We start from the raw sequence: 13,311 nt of genomic DNA, 5'->3' as shown, positions 1-13,311 counted from the left end.
ATTATGTTTTACTTGGAAGAAGTCAATTGCAGGTTCTCCCTCCATATTAAATATTTTGTTATTTGTTTTCAACGACGACACTTTGCCTTCGGTGGGTCTATCATGTTCCATACTGGCTATACTCAGTTGTGCCTCCAACGCTACATTTAGCAGAAATAATGGAATGTAAATAGCATATTTAAAATATCAAAATATGGAAACATCCCATGCTGATGTAGCCTATAGCAATCTTTACACTTAGGCCTACTATTTTAACATTATGCAAACCACCTATCATCAGATAAAAAAAATCAGCAGGTAGGTTTTTTCTATTACCTCGGATCCTATATTGAATAAACATTGCCTTCTGGTTGCTTACCTATGCCAATAATTATTCGTATTATTTGTATTAAAAAAACACTTAATTAGCACAATTTTCATTTATGGGAATATTAATTTATTGACGTTTCCATGCAACCAAAGACCGAGAAGAATACACCACTAAGCATGGCAGAAACGTGCTAATTGAACCAACTGCAGTCATAATTCAGAATTTGTTTCATGTCCATTGGCAGGGTATGCGGGCTACTCACGATGTTTTATAATTATGGGCATGTGGGTTGGTTTTAGAAATATTCCTCTCTTGCGGTAGTTCAGGATTAACAGAGGAGAAAAAAATCAGACAAACACACACTGTTCATTTGCATGTTGTATCCCACGGTGGAAATTACAATGGCGTGCAATTAATATGCACATAAATTAAAAGTGAGAGGGTTCTAAATTCCAGGCACAGGCGGTCTTCCAAGAGGAAGAGAAAGGCCTCCGTTGGCGGAGTAACAAGCAGAGTGTTCACACGCTAAATTAGGGAAGGAGGGAGGAAAGTGTTTCTGCAAGTAGGCTACACCAGCCCTATTACCACCCCCACCACTCTCCCCAAGGACAAAAGTAGTGCTATCGATGAAATGACGGTATGCAGAATACCTAGCTTCACTTAAAGGTGGGCGTTTCCACTTAACCACTCCATAAACATCATACAATATTATACTAAAAAACATATAATTATGGAAATTGTTTGCAGTTATGTTATTGCACTATAAATGGTAATGATCAGATGGTCCATTTAAGGTTGACATATTGCCCCTCCCCTTATGTCCTATATAATTGTATGGATATAGGTTTACAAAACAACTATTTTGATTACCCCATACAGTGCCTAGTGAAAGTCTACACACCCTTTTCACAGTATTCACATTTTGCTGCCTTAAAATTGAACTTAAAAGGGGATTACATTAGATTTGTTTCCTACAGTTGGTGGAAGCACCTTTTGCGGCCATTAATTACAGCTGTGAATAGAAAACACAGCAATATTCAAACCTAGTCAATCTATGATTTTCAAACATATTCAAATCAGGACTGAGACTGGACCACTCAGGTACACTCAATATCTCTTGGAAAGCCATTCTGGTTTATCTTTGGCATTGTGTTATTGTCCAGCTGAAAAATAGAACTATCCCAGTGGTAGGTTTTCAGAAAACTCAAGTGTTTTCCTCTAACTTTTTGGCTTGGCTTTGCTCCTACCATATTTATTTTGATCCATACCTATAACATGATTCTGCCACCACAATACTTTAAAAGACAGAAGGTTTCACTCTGTGTTGTGCTGTATTGAATTGGATCCAAACCTGTAGTTTTTAAATTAACCTTCCTGCTGTGTTCTGGTATAATTTGACCAATTTACAAGTTTTCTCTCTGAAAAATGGAGTCATTGGAGCCAGATTGTCATAAGGTTCCATGACTTTGTCCACACAGGGCATCTGAACACACAAAATACATTTGGATGATTTACATTCAATTTTGGGTGTTTTATTTAACTTTTGTTCACCTGTGGTGTTCCTGGTCAAAAATGACCGTCATTAGAAATGAATGGGTGAGACTACAATTAGTGTATAAAATTGAGTTCAGGCATATGGCCATTCATCAGATGGACACAATTCCTCTCCCAGACCCTCACATGCATGTGTGTTTGAGCACACACACACACACACACACACACACACACACACACACACACACACACACACACACACACACACACACACACACACACACACACACACACACACACACACACACACACACACACACACACACACACACACACACACACACACACACACACACATACACACACACACCTCACTCCCCTTCTTGGCTTCTATGGCAACCCCCATGGGAACCTTTCCCCAATATAATATTTGCCCCACGGGAACCACACCTGTTGGCATTCTCACAAACAATCGCAACATTGTTTCAATAATATATAGAACTTTTCTCGAAGCTCTGGTACATGAAGCTTTTTTGAGGCCTTGCTCACAATTCATTCTGTGGCAGCACAATGACCAAACGATATACTGTAGATGAGGCTCTTGATCATATCTTTGATCATGACACTGGTGAAGGGGAGAGAGTCCTTGTTAAACTTTGACACAAAGTAGTCTGTGATAAATAGCACAATATGTTTCATCTGAGTATTTGTTACAGTCAAAATAATCCATACATGACGCTTTTTTTTTTTACTCAACATCTAGTTGTATGAGCTCAGGTCAATAAGGCCTACAGGCCATTAATAGCAAATATAAGTTCAAAACTTTTAATGTTCACAAGCATTTAAGTTGATAAAAAGATCTAACACAACATTAGGTGATTATATATGTATTATTATGGATGTATAATCAGCTATAATAGGACGGTCATTTTGGACCGGGATCACAGAATGAATTAACATGAAACGAACACAACGGCAGTGTTAAGCCAAATGTTTATTTCCGTGTAATTTTGCAATATTCCTTAACAGCCTTGTTGCAAACAGAATGGATGATTATGGAGTGGATTTTTAAATACAGGCTTCCTTCTTTGTCATACAGGCCAGAAATGTGGAGTGAATGCAAAGTTGTTGATCCTCTGTATTTTCAAGTATTGTTGTGGCAGAATCATGGTATGATTGTCACCAGCACCAGGATCAGGATCAAAAGAAATATGAAAGGAATAAAGCCAAGCTAAAAAGTTAGAGGAAACCATCCACTTCTGAAAACCTAATCCTGAGGTACAGTTCTATTTTTCTGCAGGACAATTACACACATTTTAATGGCAAAGACACACCAGAATCACTTTTCAAGATGTGAGTGTTCCTGAATATTCCAGTCTCAGTCCTGACTTAAATAAACTTGAAAATCAGAAACAAGGTTTGCATATTGATGTCCATCAATGATTCCCAACCAATTTTACTGAGGTTGAGGAATTTTTACAAAAACAATGGATATACACTGAGTGTACAAAACATGCTCTTTCCATGACCAGGTGAAAGCTACGCTCCCTTATTGATGACACCTGTTAAAACCACTTCAATCAGTGTAGATGAAGGGGAGGAGACCGGTTAAAGAAGGATTTTTAAGCTTTGAGACAATTGAGACATGGATTGTGTATGTGTGCCATTCAGAGGGTGAATGGGCAAGACAAAATATTTAAGTGCCTTAAAATGGGGTATGGTAGTAGGTGCCAGCACCGGTTTGAATGTGTCAAGAACTGCAACGTTGCTGGGTTTTTCACGCTCAACAGTTTCCCGTGTGTATCAAGAATGGTCCACCACCCAAGGACATCCAGATAACTTGACCCAACTGTGTGAAGCATTGAAATCAGCATCCCTGTGGGACACTTTCAACACCTGGTAGAGACCATAACCCGACGAGTTGAGGCTGTTCTGAGGGCAGAAGGGGGTGCAACTCAATATTTGGAAGGTGTTCATAATGTTTTGTACACTCAGTGTATGTTGCCCTGAGAGTTGTGCAAGGTTGGTAGAATCCTATTCAAAATTATTTACAGCTGCCAAGTATTAACTCTGGGGTAATCTTTAATTTTTGTAATCATTTGGAACATTTTCCATAATTCTTTCACTTTCAAAATGTGGAATAGGTTGTGTAGGTTGGTACTAACCATAGGAGAACCCCTTTTTGTTTCCACGTAGAACCCACTCTGGAGAGGGTCCTACAAGGAACCCAAAAGGGTTATTCAAAGGGTTCTACTATGGGGACCATCAAAGAACCCTTTTGGGTTCCAGATAGTACCTTTTTTCTAAAAGTTGGTCTTATAGACTCAACCCTATATGGATATGTCTTATAAGTGTCAGTTATTGGGCATCATCTGCCTAAAGATTTGTAAGTATTCTTAATGCTGCAGATAATGAAACCTCATATTGAGATTTAGTTCTGTTATGGATCTACCTCTAGGCAAATCTTATTGATAGGCCTAATAGCAACATGGACTAATATCATAAAAAAGCACAATTATATCTGTAATTTTTGTAACTTAAAAAAAATAGGCTTCTAATTAATGACCTCTTCATAGCCTAATTGCCATGGTTATTGTACACATGGTTTGAGCCTAGGTGTGTTGAATGTGGAGAAATGTAGCCCCCATCCTTGATACAAAAGATTGCTTGTGCATGATAGGCCAATTCCTTGATAGAGGTCGCCACCAAGTGATTTTATTTGTCCATTACATGATGTTTATTCCAAAAAACATTGGTGTCAAATTAAATTGGCCTAATTATACCGATTTCCATTCTATTAATTTGCATGCAGTATCCTAGCATTGTAATTTTAAAAATGCATGGGCTCATAGACTTTGTTTAAATGGTAATAGGCCTCTAATCCTCCATTCACTGTAACACTACATGGCCATTCTATATCCATCAGCTGCTTTAAAATGGGTTACTTTTAAATAACATCAGCAACTGAGAGAGTAGGCATAATGTACTGACTGTGTAGAACCAGAATCAATCAAACCCTAAACAACAGGGGTAAAAAGGCATGTTTACAAGTGTGTAAATCCTACATGTGGATTCAATTGAATTAAGCCCACACACAGTCATGTCCTCATCTCTATGTGATCATATATCAAACCAGTTACAAAGCAATGTAAAAATGTCATAAATGGTGTAAGTCGTCAACAGTGAATTCATGATATCTTTGGAACAGGTGAACTACGACCTTTCTGTCAATTTTCACTTGGGTGTAATGCTTACTTATACCCGCTAGAGGGGGCACACTACCTCTAACCCAGGGCTTTCCAATCCTGGCTCTGGACAGCTGCCGTCCTGTAGGTTTTCACTCCAACCCTAAACTATCCCGATTCTAATAATTATCTGGTTGATAAACTGAATCAGGTTTGGATTGGAGCGAAAACCTACAGGAGGGTAGCTCTCCAGGAACAGGGTAGAAGAGCCTGCTTTAACCAAAGCCATAAATGTATTGTTCACATTAATGTATACAGTAGGCCTATATGCATCCATGTCTGTCTCTAATCAGAACGAAAACTCAGGTGGGCTTCTGTTAAGACAATCTCAATCATAACTTTTTACAGTTTTTTCATATTGGAATGAAAGACAAGAAGGTCAAAGTTGAAAACTAATTTGACCCTGGCTTAGTTACTTTTTATGTTGTATTCCCTTTACAAAATAACAGATACAGCCTCTGCACTTTGGAAACTCTACACTGGTGCAATTACTTGGCCTCCCTCTAGTCTCTCATTTGGGTATCCTGGTTCTCGAGAACCTTTCACCCTTTTTGAACCCTCAGCAGTTTGGTAGTCTTAGCTGAAAAAACAACTAGTATTAACACATGGTGATTGCTTCACTGTAACATTTGACTCCACCTGTTCACTATAGCCCAGATACTGGATTCCAGTCCTCCTCCTGATTGCCACATTTAAGCTCTGATTGTAGGGGTACAGCTGATGGAGGTGGGAAGTTTTGTTGGCTCCGTTGCCATGGACACTGAGTGTTGCTAGGCAGCCGACAGGATGCTTTGGAAGCCAAGTGCAGCGGAGCAGCAGGTCACTGCAGAGAGAGGGAGCTGCACCCACACACCTTTCATGTGGACTAACACACTCTCCACACAGAGAGAAAGAGAGGGAGAGAGGAATAGAAGGGAAAAAATAAAGGAAAGATTGGCTTATGAAGAGGGAGCAAGAGGAGAGAGCAAGGGTGAGGCAGTGAAAAACAATATTTACAAGAATGTCAGATATCAATTTCCCACAACTCCTATTAAGAAGATTTAGCTGTAGCCTATGTCAAAGAAAATATGGGCACCACACACACACACACACACACACACACACACACACACACACACACACACACACACACACACACACACACACACACACACACACACACACACACACACACACACACACACACACACACACACACACACACACACACACACTCTGATTGGTACTGATTCTGGTCTGTTGGACACAAGAGCCCTGATAAAGAGCAATCAGATTACATCACTATAACAGCCTGCTTCCCTCCTTCAAAGCCTCTTGTTGCTAATGTGTTTGTTTGGATGGGATGAAGGGTCTCTAGCCTGCGTAAGTCTGGGGTGAGAGAGGCAGCTAGGTCACTAGGGACACTGTATTTAGCTTGAACGCTAAATCAACTGAGACCGAGACACTCATAATGTCATTGTGGAACCCTTTTTCTTTCAACTAAAAACATTAACCTCATGCAACAATATGACCATATATGTGTCCCCATAATCAGGATCCTCCACATAGTGCTGCCTGCATATTGTCTACACAACTAATATTATGGTGACTTTTGAAAACATTGCTTATTCGTGAGAAGTAACTATTGTGTGGAATGTGCTTGGACACTTACATGATCTTCCATAACATTACATAGCTCTTGATGAATGTTTCAGAATAAACAAAGTTTTCTAACTGCAAGTGAACCCCTTATCAAAATAATAATGTATACTGAACAAAAATATAAATGCAACATGTAACGTGTTGGTGCCATATGTGTCATGTTCAATATGCACAAAAAGCTTATTTCTCTCAAATTGTTTGCACAAATAAGTGTACATCCCTGTTAGTGATGAGCATTTCTTCTTTGCCAATATAATCCATCCACCTGACAGGTGTGGCATATCAAGAACCTGATTATACAGCATGATCATTACACAGGTGCACCTTATGCCGGAGACAATAAAAGGCCACTCATCATCATGTGCAGTTCTGTCACACAACACAATGCCACAGATGTCTCAAGTTTTGAGGGAGCGTGCAATAGACATGCCGAATGCAGGAATTTCCATCAGAGCTGTTGCCTGAGAATTTAATGTTAATTTATTTACCATAAACTGCCTCCAACATCGTTTTAGAGAATTTGGTAGTACATCCAACCGGCCTCACAACCGGAGACCACGTGTAACCACGCCAGCCCAGAACCTCCACACCCAACTTCTTCACATGTGGGATCATCAGAGACCAGCCACCGGGACAGCTGCTGAAACTGTGGATTTGCAGAACTGAAGAATTTCTGCACAAACTGTCAGAAACCATCTCAGGGAAGCTCATCTGCGTGCTCATCGTCCTCACCAGGGTATTGACCTGACTGCAGTTTGGCTTCGTAACAGCCTTCAGAGGACAAATGCTCACATTCCATGGCCACTGACATGCTGGAGAAGTGTGCTCTTCATGGATGAATCCCGGTTTCAACTGTACTGGGCAGATGGCAGACAGCGTGTATGGCGTCATGTGGGAAAGCGGTTTGCTGATATCAACGTTGTGAACAGAGGACCCCATGGTGGAGGTTTGGTAATGGTATGGGCAGGTATAAGCTACAGACAACGAACACAATTGCATTTTATCGATGGCATTTTGAATGCACAGAGATACTGTGACCAGGTCCTGAGGCCCATTGTCGTGCCATTCATCCACCGCCATCACCTCATGTTAGAGCATGATAATGCACAGGCTCATGTCACAAGTATCTGTACACAATTCCTGGAAGCTGAGCATGTCCCAGTTCTCCTATGGCCTGTATACTCACCAGACATGTCACCCATTGAATATGTTTGGGATGCTCTGGATCAACGAGTACGACAGCGCATTCCAGTTCCTACCAATAGCCAACAACTTCACACAGCCATTAAAGAGGAGTAGGACAACATTCCACAGGCACAATCTACAGCCCGATCAACTTTGAAGGAGATGTCTCTGGGGACTTATTCCCACCAGTGTGAATATTTTGTTTTTATTTCCCATGGCATTTACATGGCTCCAAGCCCAACTGGTTGAGTGCTATGCTGTCCAACTCTAGGAAGAGGCCGGTGTGAGAGAGACCAAAAGGGTGCCCATCTGTTTGCATTAATTCTCCTCTTCAAAACCCCACTACGTAAGCTCCTTACATAAAGCATAAAATACAGTGTAATCTCTCTACCTACAGCCTACTCCTCCACTCTACTACTTCTGTTGCTTGATTACCTCCCAATGATCTCTCTTTCTGATTATCTGGCTGTTCGTTGATGGATCACAAAAAGTCCAATGTACATTTATGGATACACTAATTAAAGTGTCAGGCAAGTAAATGGTCCATTTGCCCGAGCCTCCCTGGCTGGGTGTTTCCATATGTTGCTCTGCATCGACTGTGGCAGCACAGAATGAAATATGACACATTATTGGTGTGTGTGTGAGAGAGATCGAGAAATAGGAGAAATAAGAAGTTAAGGAGAGCCCCCAAAAGTGACTGAAATATTACAACAGGCAAACAAAGGCACATTTGGTCTAAATAAGAGGAACCTCATCTACAGTTCGATAAAATGCAAAATGTGGGAAAGATTAAAGTAGGCCCATTTAACGTTTTATTCAATTTTTGTGTCATCAAGTCAAGTCAAATCAAATTGTATTGGTCACATACACGTGTTTAGCAGATGTTATTGCAGTTGTAGCGAAATGCTTTTAAATCTGTCATCAGCCTGTCTAATAATAAATGGACACATTTGTTTAAAAAATGTTGACACTGACATCATTAATAAACCGTAGGCTACTTTCAGATACAATATAATTTAATATTTCTGTGATACCATGTCCTGTAACTTTACATTTGACAGCCCCTACCATTTGCTTCATACTGACGAAGTGGTGACGTAGCCTATGTGCGACAGACTGTAATATGAAACTAAATAAGATATTAATACTGTATGCATATTTTCATTAGTCTGGAATCAATAACTTTACGTGTTTATACTGGTGAAGTAGCCTTAAAACTTTACAGATGATTATGAGCAAATGAACATGCAAGCGTGTCATGCGTTTCACACTACATCCGTACATGTTAATTTCTATGCAGCCCAGCATCACCCCTTTCCTCACTGTAAACACCATTTTCTTCCGCAGCCATGAGATAAAGTAGTTCTTCTTTGAAACGCTGCTCTGCGTTTCGCCCAGTGCGTACCGTACCCTTCAAGTCTGCAGAAATCCAATTTGACCTCATTAGGTGATACGCATTTACAGGATTTGTATGCTACTTTCCGTAGGTTATGCTGTACCTATATTCTACTTTATAGAGCTTATGGATGTACTTTTTTCCCCAACAGCATATAGTCAAATAATAACACTAAATGCAAGAGAAATGTATTGAGGGAAAACGTACACGTATAAGGTCAGATGATTGGCCACATTCAATAGCCGTACAAGAGGAAATATAATATTTATTTGAGCTATTACGCTATAAGGCACTTAAGAAATCACTGGCATCACAATTGAAATGACACACTGCATTACTTCAAACGCTGTGCGTAAATTCAAGAAGTAAGACAATATTGACAATGGATATCATGATTCAAACAGAGACGTTCCTACTTACAGTAAAACAGAAGAGGCGGAGGGATACACTCACACATGATCTCACCATTAGTCCTTCCTACTTCACGGATCACCTTCTACTAACTTCACGTTGACGAGTCAAATCCCCTGACTTCTCCAGTGATTGGTTAAACAACACGAATATCTCTTGCTTATTGGTCCGGCTAGTGTCAATCATGAAGCAGTGCCAATCAAGATAGATTGGGCAGCAGCAGCAACATTGTATCGTTTGACAGAACTAAATAGTTACCTTGTACATCAAGAGGAACGATTTTTCTAAATTTATACTGACGTCGACAGACAGCCTATTAACATAATCTTTATTCCTCAATCAACATTTTAAATACATAGTCATATATTTTTGAATCTCCGGTTTTACCAGACAGATGTGGATACAGTTCTACTGGGTAAGTCACTCTTCACAAGCTCGCTAACGTTACCCAGGTTAGCTACCTGCTAGTGAATGTGTTTGGTCAGTAACATTAGGCATCTGTTTACGTTGAATAACTTACATTTAACAACATGTTGCTTTCGAATGGTCACTTTCTGATGTCATTGAACTGAGGGCAACTCCAAGCAACCATAATTCGGTGTGGTGGTCGCGCGCTGTTTTGAGTGCCAAGGGTAGACTGATGGAGAGTTTGCTTGCTGGTTGGTACATCTTGCAAACTAGGGCTTACTTTATGTAGCCTCAATGGTATGACACTAGCGTAGTTAATAAACGCGAATAATTGGTGATTGTATGGATGTAGGGATTCTCTTCCTTCATGAGCGCAACAGCCGTGGTGACTGTTCACCAAGAGCTGTCAGAACGATTTATGAAAAGTGTCACCGATATTTTGACACGATTACTCTTCAATTCTATGAATTGATTTCACTTAAGTGAGTAGTATGAATTGTTTACTGCATACTTTATTCCTATTGAGAGGCTATTGTTGGTTGTTCCTTCGTGGCAGACACGCAATTCGACGGTCTCTTTCTCCATCGGCAAGAGAGTTACAGCACAGCATAGCGCAAAGAGAGCATCAAGGTGTCAGAAAAAAAAGTAATTTAAGGAACCTTCGGTGTCAACGGAATGCGCATGTAAGCCAACGTTAATGTTTTGCATCCATCAAATGGTAAACATTGCCTAAACACTTTTGACCTGACTGTATAAGAATTTGACGGCGCAAATAAAATGGTTGCCTGTGGTATAATTGCTGTTTTCTCAAGGGAAAAGTGTCAACAAACTATTGATTACTCCTAAAAATACGGAATCCATTTTGCCTGTGAACGTGTTGGAGATGTGTGTAGACTAAATCTTCTGTGTAATTAGTGTGTTGTAATAGGAATTCTTTCCCAATATTCTTTGAGGGAGAAATTATATTCTGTCAGTTTTTCCATTACCCTTGCATGTTGTTTTTACAGTAAAATAGGAAGTCTGGTTATTTTAATTAATGCTCTGCTTAAACCTTAATATGTGACAGTTTAGTGTCTCACCTGTGGGATTAAATGTATTAATGTCTTTCCCCTCTCCTGTAAATGAGGGGCATAAACTGATGAGTGTTTCAGCTATGCATGCAGGTATAGTGCACGTTGTGATTCCAGTCAGAGTGTCACATGGCAGAGACAGGGTCCTTAGGGACACAGTCCAGATAGAGGTTCTCACCAGCCCTGGCAAGCCTCAGAGCAGTCAGAGACCGAGTAGGAGATTACAGGACAATGAGCTGTCCCCTGTAAGGACATGTCCCTGTGTTTCCCGCTAAGGAGTACTTACAGGTAAGACAGGGAACAAATGACACTTTCACCCTGATAAAAAGATAAAGGCTAATCTGTTTTCATCATTGAGACAGTTTGGGTCAGGACCAGTGCCATGGACTGGGTATTCCAACCAATACAAAATAACTCTGCTGTCTCTGACATTGTCAAGATGTCAGAGCTAATGGGAGCTTTACACCCCTCCCCCTCACAGCTCCCCCTACCTTATCTATTCTCGTCTCTCTGGAAGACACTGGCTCTCATGAGTCTCCTGTGCTGGCCTCAATTTTGACATCATTAGAGGCTCCCGCCATCATTCCCACATGTGCCATAGGACACAGTAGGATGTCATGAAATAGTTTAAAGTGTTTAGGCATTGCAATTGGATGAATTGCACCCCCTTTATTTCTCCACAGACACAATCACACACACACACACACACACACACACACACACACACACACACACACACACACACACACACACACACACACACACACACACACACACACACACACACACACACACACACACACACACACACACACACACACACACACACACACACACACAGCCTAAATTGGCAGATTGAGTGTAAGTAGACTTTTACTTTACTGAGCCTAAAAACGACAAATAACTTTAAGGCTCGGCAAAGTAAAAGCCTTTTTTGTGCCTGAGAAGCGTGACGACATCCTCCTAGCCTCTGCCAGACTCTCTTACAAGTCTCTTACAATTTTTTATTTATTTAAGCTTTTATTTAACGAGGCAAGTCAGTTAAGAACAAATCTTTATTTACATTGATGGCCTAGGAACAGAGGGCAAACTGCCTTGTTCAGGGACAGAACGACAGATTTTTACCTTGTCAGCTCGGGGATTCAATCTAGCAACCTTTCAGTTATTGGCCCAACGCTCTAACCACTAGTCTACCTGCTGCTCCTCCTTCTCTCCTATTTAATAATGGGCAACTCAAAAATGTAACTTAAGTTATATTAAAGGCAAATGGGTAACACTTTACATTAAGTTGGTCTTATACCTATGTAATAACTCTGTAATTACAGAAGTGAAAACATCATGTTTTTATGGCGCCCTCAGTATAGCCATACCACATGGTGGCTCCAGTCATAAAAAGAAGATTCCTCTTGTTAACTCAGTCTCCAAGGAATAACAATCATCCTCTCATGCTGCAGCGACCTGCTTGACTGCAAACGGGGCGGCAGGGTAGCCTAGTGGTTAGAGCGTTGGACTAGTAACCGGAAGGTTGCGAGTTCAAACCCCCGAGCTGACAAGGTACAAATCTGTCGTTCTGCCCCTGAACAGTCAGTTAACCCACTGTTCCTAGGCCGTCATTGAAAATAAGAATTTGTTCTTAACTGACTTGCCTAAAGGAAAATAAATAAATAAAAAAAAACACAGATGGTCAGCTATAGTGCTCTTCAGACATCTCACATGTGGGCCATACAATTACTGTATTTTTATATGTGGTACATGTGTGAATTTGAATGTAAAATATTTGTTTTGGTGTGAGCAGCTATAGGGAGGGAATGACAGAGAGAGTAAGGATACTTGAGAAGGGATAGAAGTGGGGGTCTAGAAATCTATGGATTAGACTAAAGAGTGAGTGATCAGCATAGCCCTAAATCCTAAAGATGCCTGCTGCCCAGAACATTCTATTGGTCAGGCCTTCTCTCCTCTAATTACAGGGTAATTTCAATTAAGCACTAATCTCTGGGACAATCAATGGTGTACTGGCCACCCCTTGCCTGACACAAATATTGATGTGATTTAATCACAGCCTAACCCTAGGCTAAAATAATGCCTGGACAGTTCAAGTTAAATGTCTGTCTGACCTCCCATGCACTGGCTTACAGCTGACCTCATGTTATC

At 40.5% G+C, this 13,311-nt stretch overlaps 1 protein-coding gene across 11 annotated transcripts in view; it reads left to right on the top strand.

Annotated features, from left to right (window-relative positions):
- The first annotated feature begins 9,869 nt into the window (after window positions 1-9,869).
- LOC123997740 (myocyte-specific enhancer factor 2D homolog) overlaps window positions 9,870-13,311 on the top strand; it is a 72,396-nt gene continuing 68,954 nt past the window's right edge. For 6 of the 11 annotated variants that reach the window (XM_046302256.1, XM_046302255.1, XM_046302259.1 and 3 more), the window contains exon 1: window positions 9,870-10,097. The gene's annotated coding sequence lies outside the window, so the exon portion shown is untranslated. The remainder of the gene's footprint in view (window positions 10,098-13,311) is intronic. The other 5 variants (XM_046302261.1, XM_046302260.1, XM_046302254.1 and 2 more) reach the window with 2 other exon arrangements.

The sequence above is a fragment of the Oncorhynchus gorbuscha genome, linkage group LG15, assembly GCF_021184085.1.
Source record: "Oncorhynchus gorbuscha isolate QuinsamMale2020 ecotype Even-year linkage group LG15, OgorEven_v1.0, whole genome shotgun sequence".
Classification (NCBI taxonomy): domain Eukaryota; kingdom Metazoa; phylum Chordata; class Actinopteri; order Salmoniformes; family Salmonidae; genus Oncorhynchus; species Oncorhynchus gorbuscha.
This window is presented reverse-complemented; position numbering and strand designations above follow the sequence as displayed.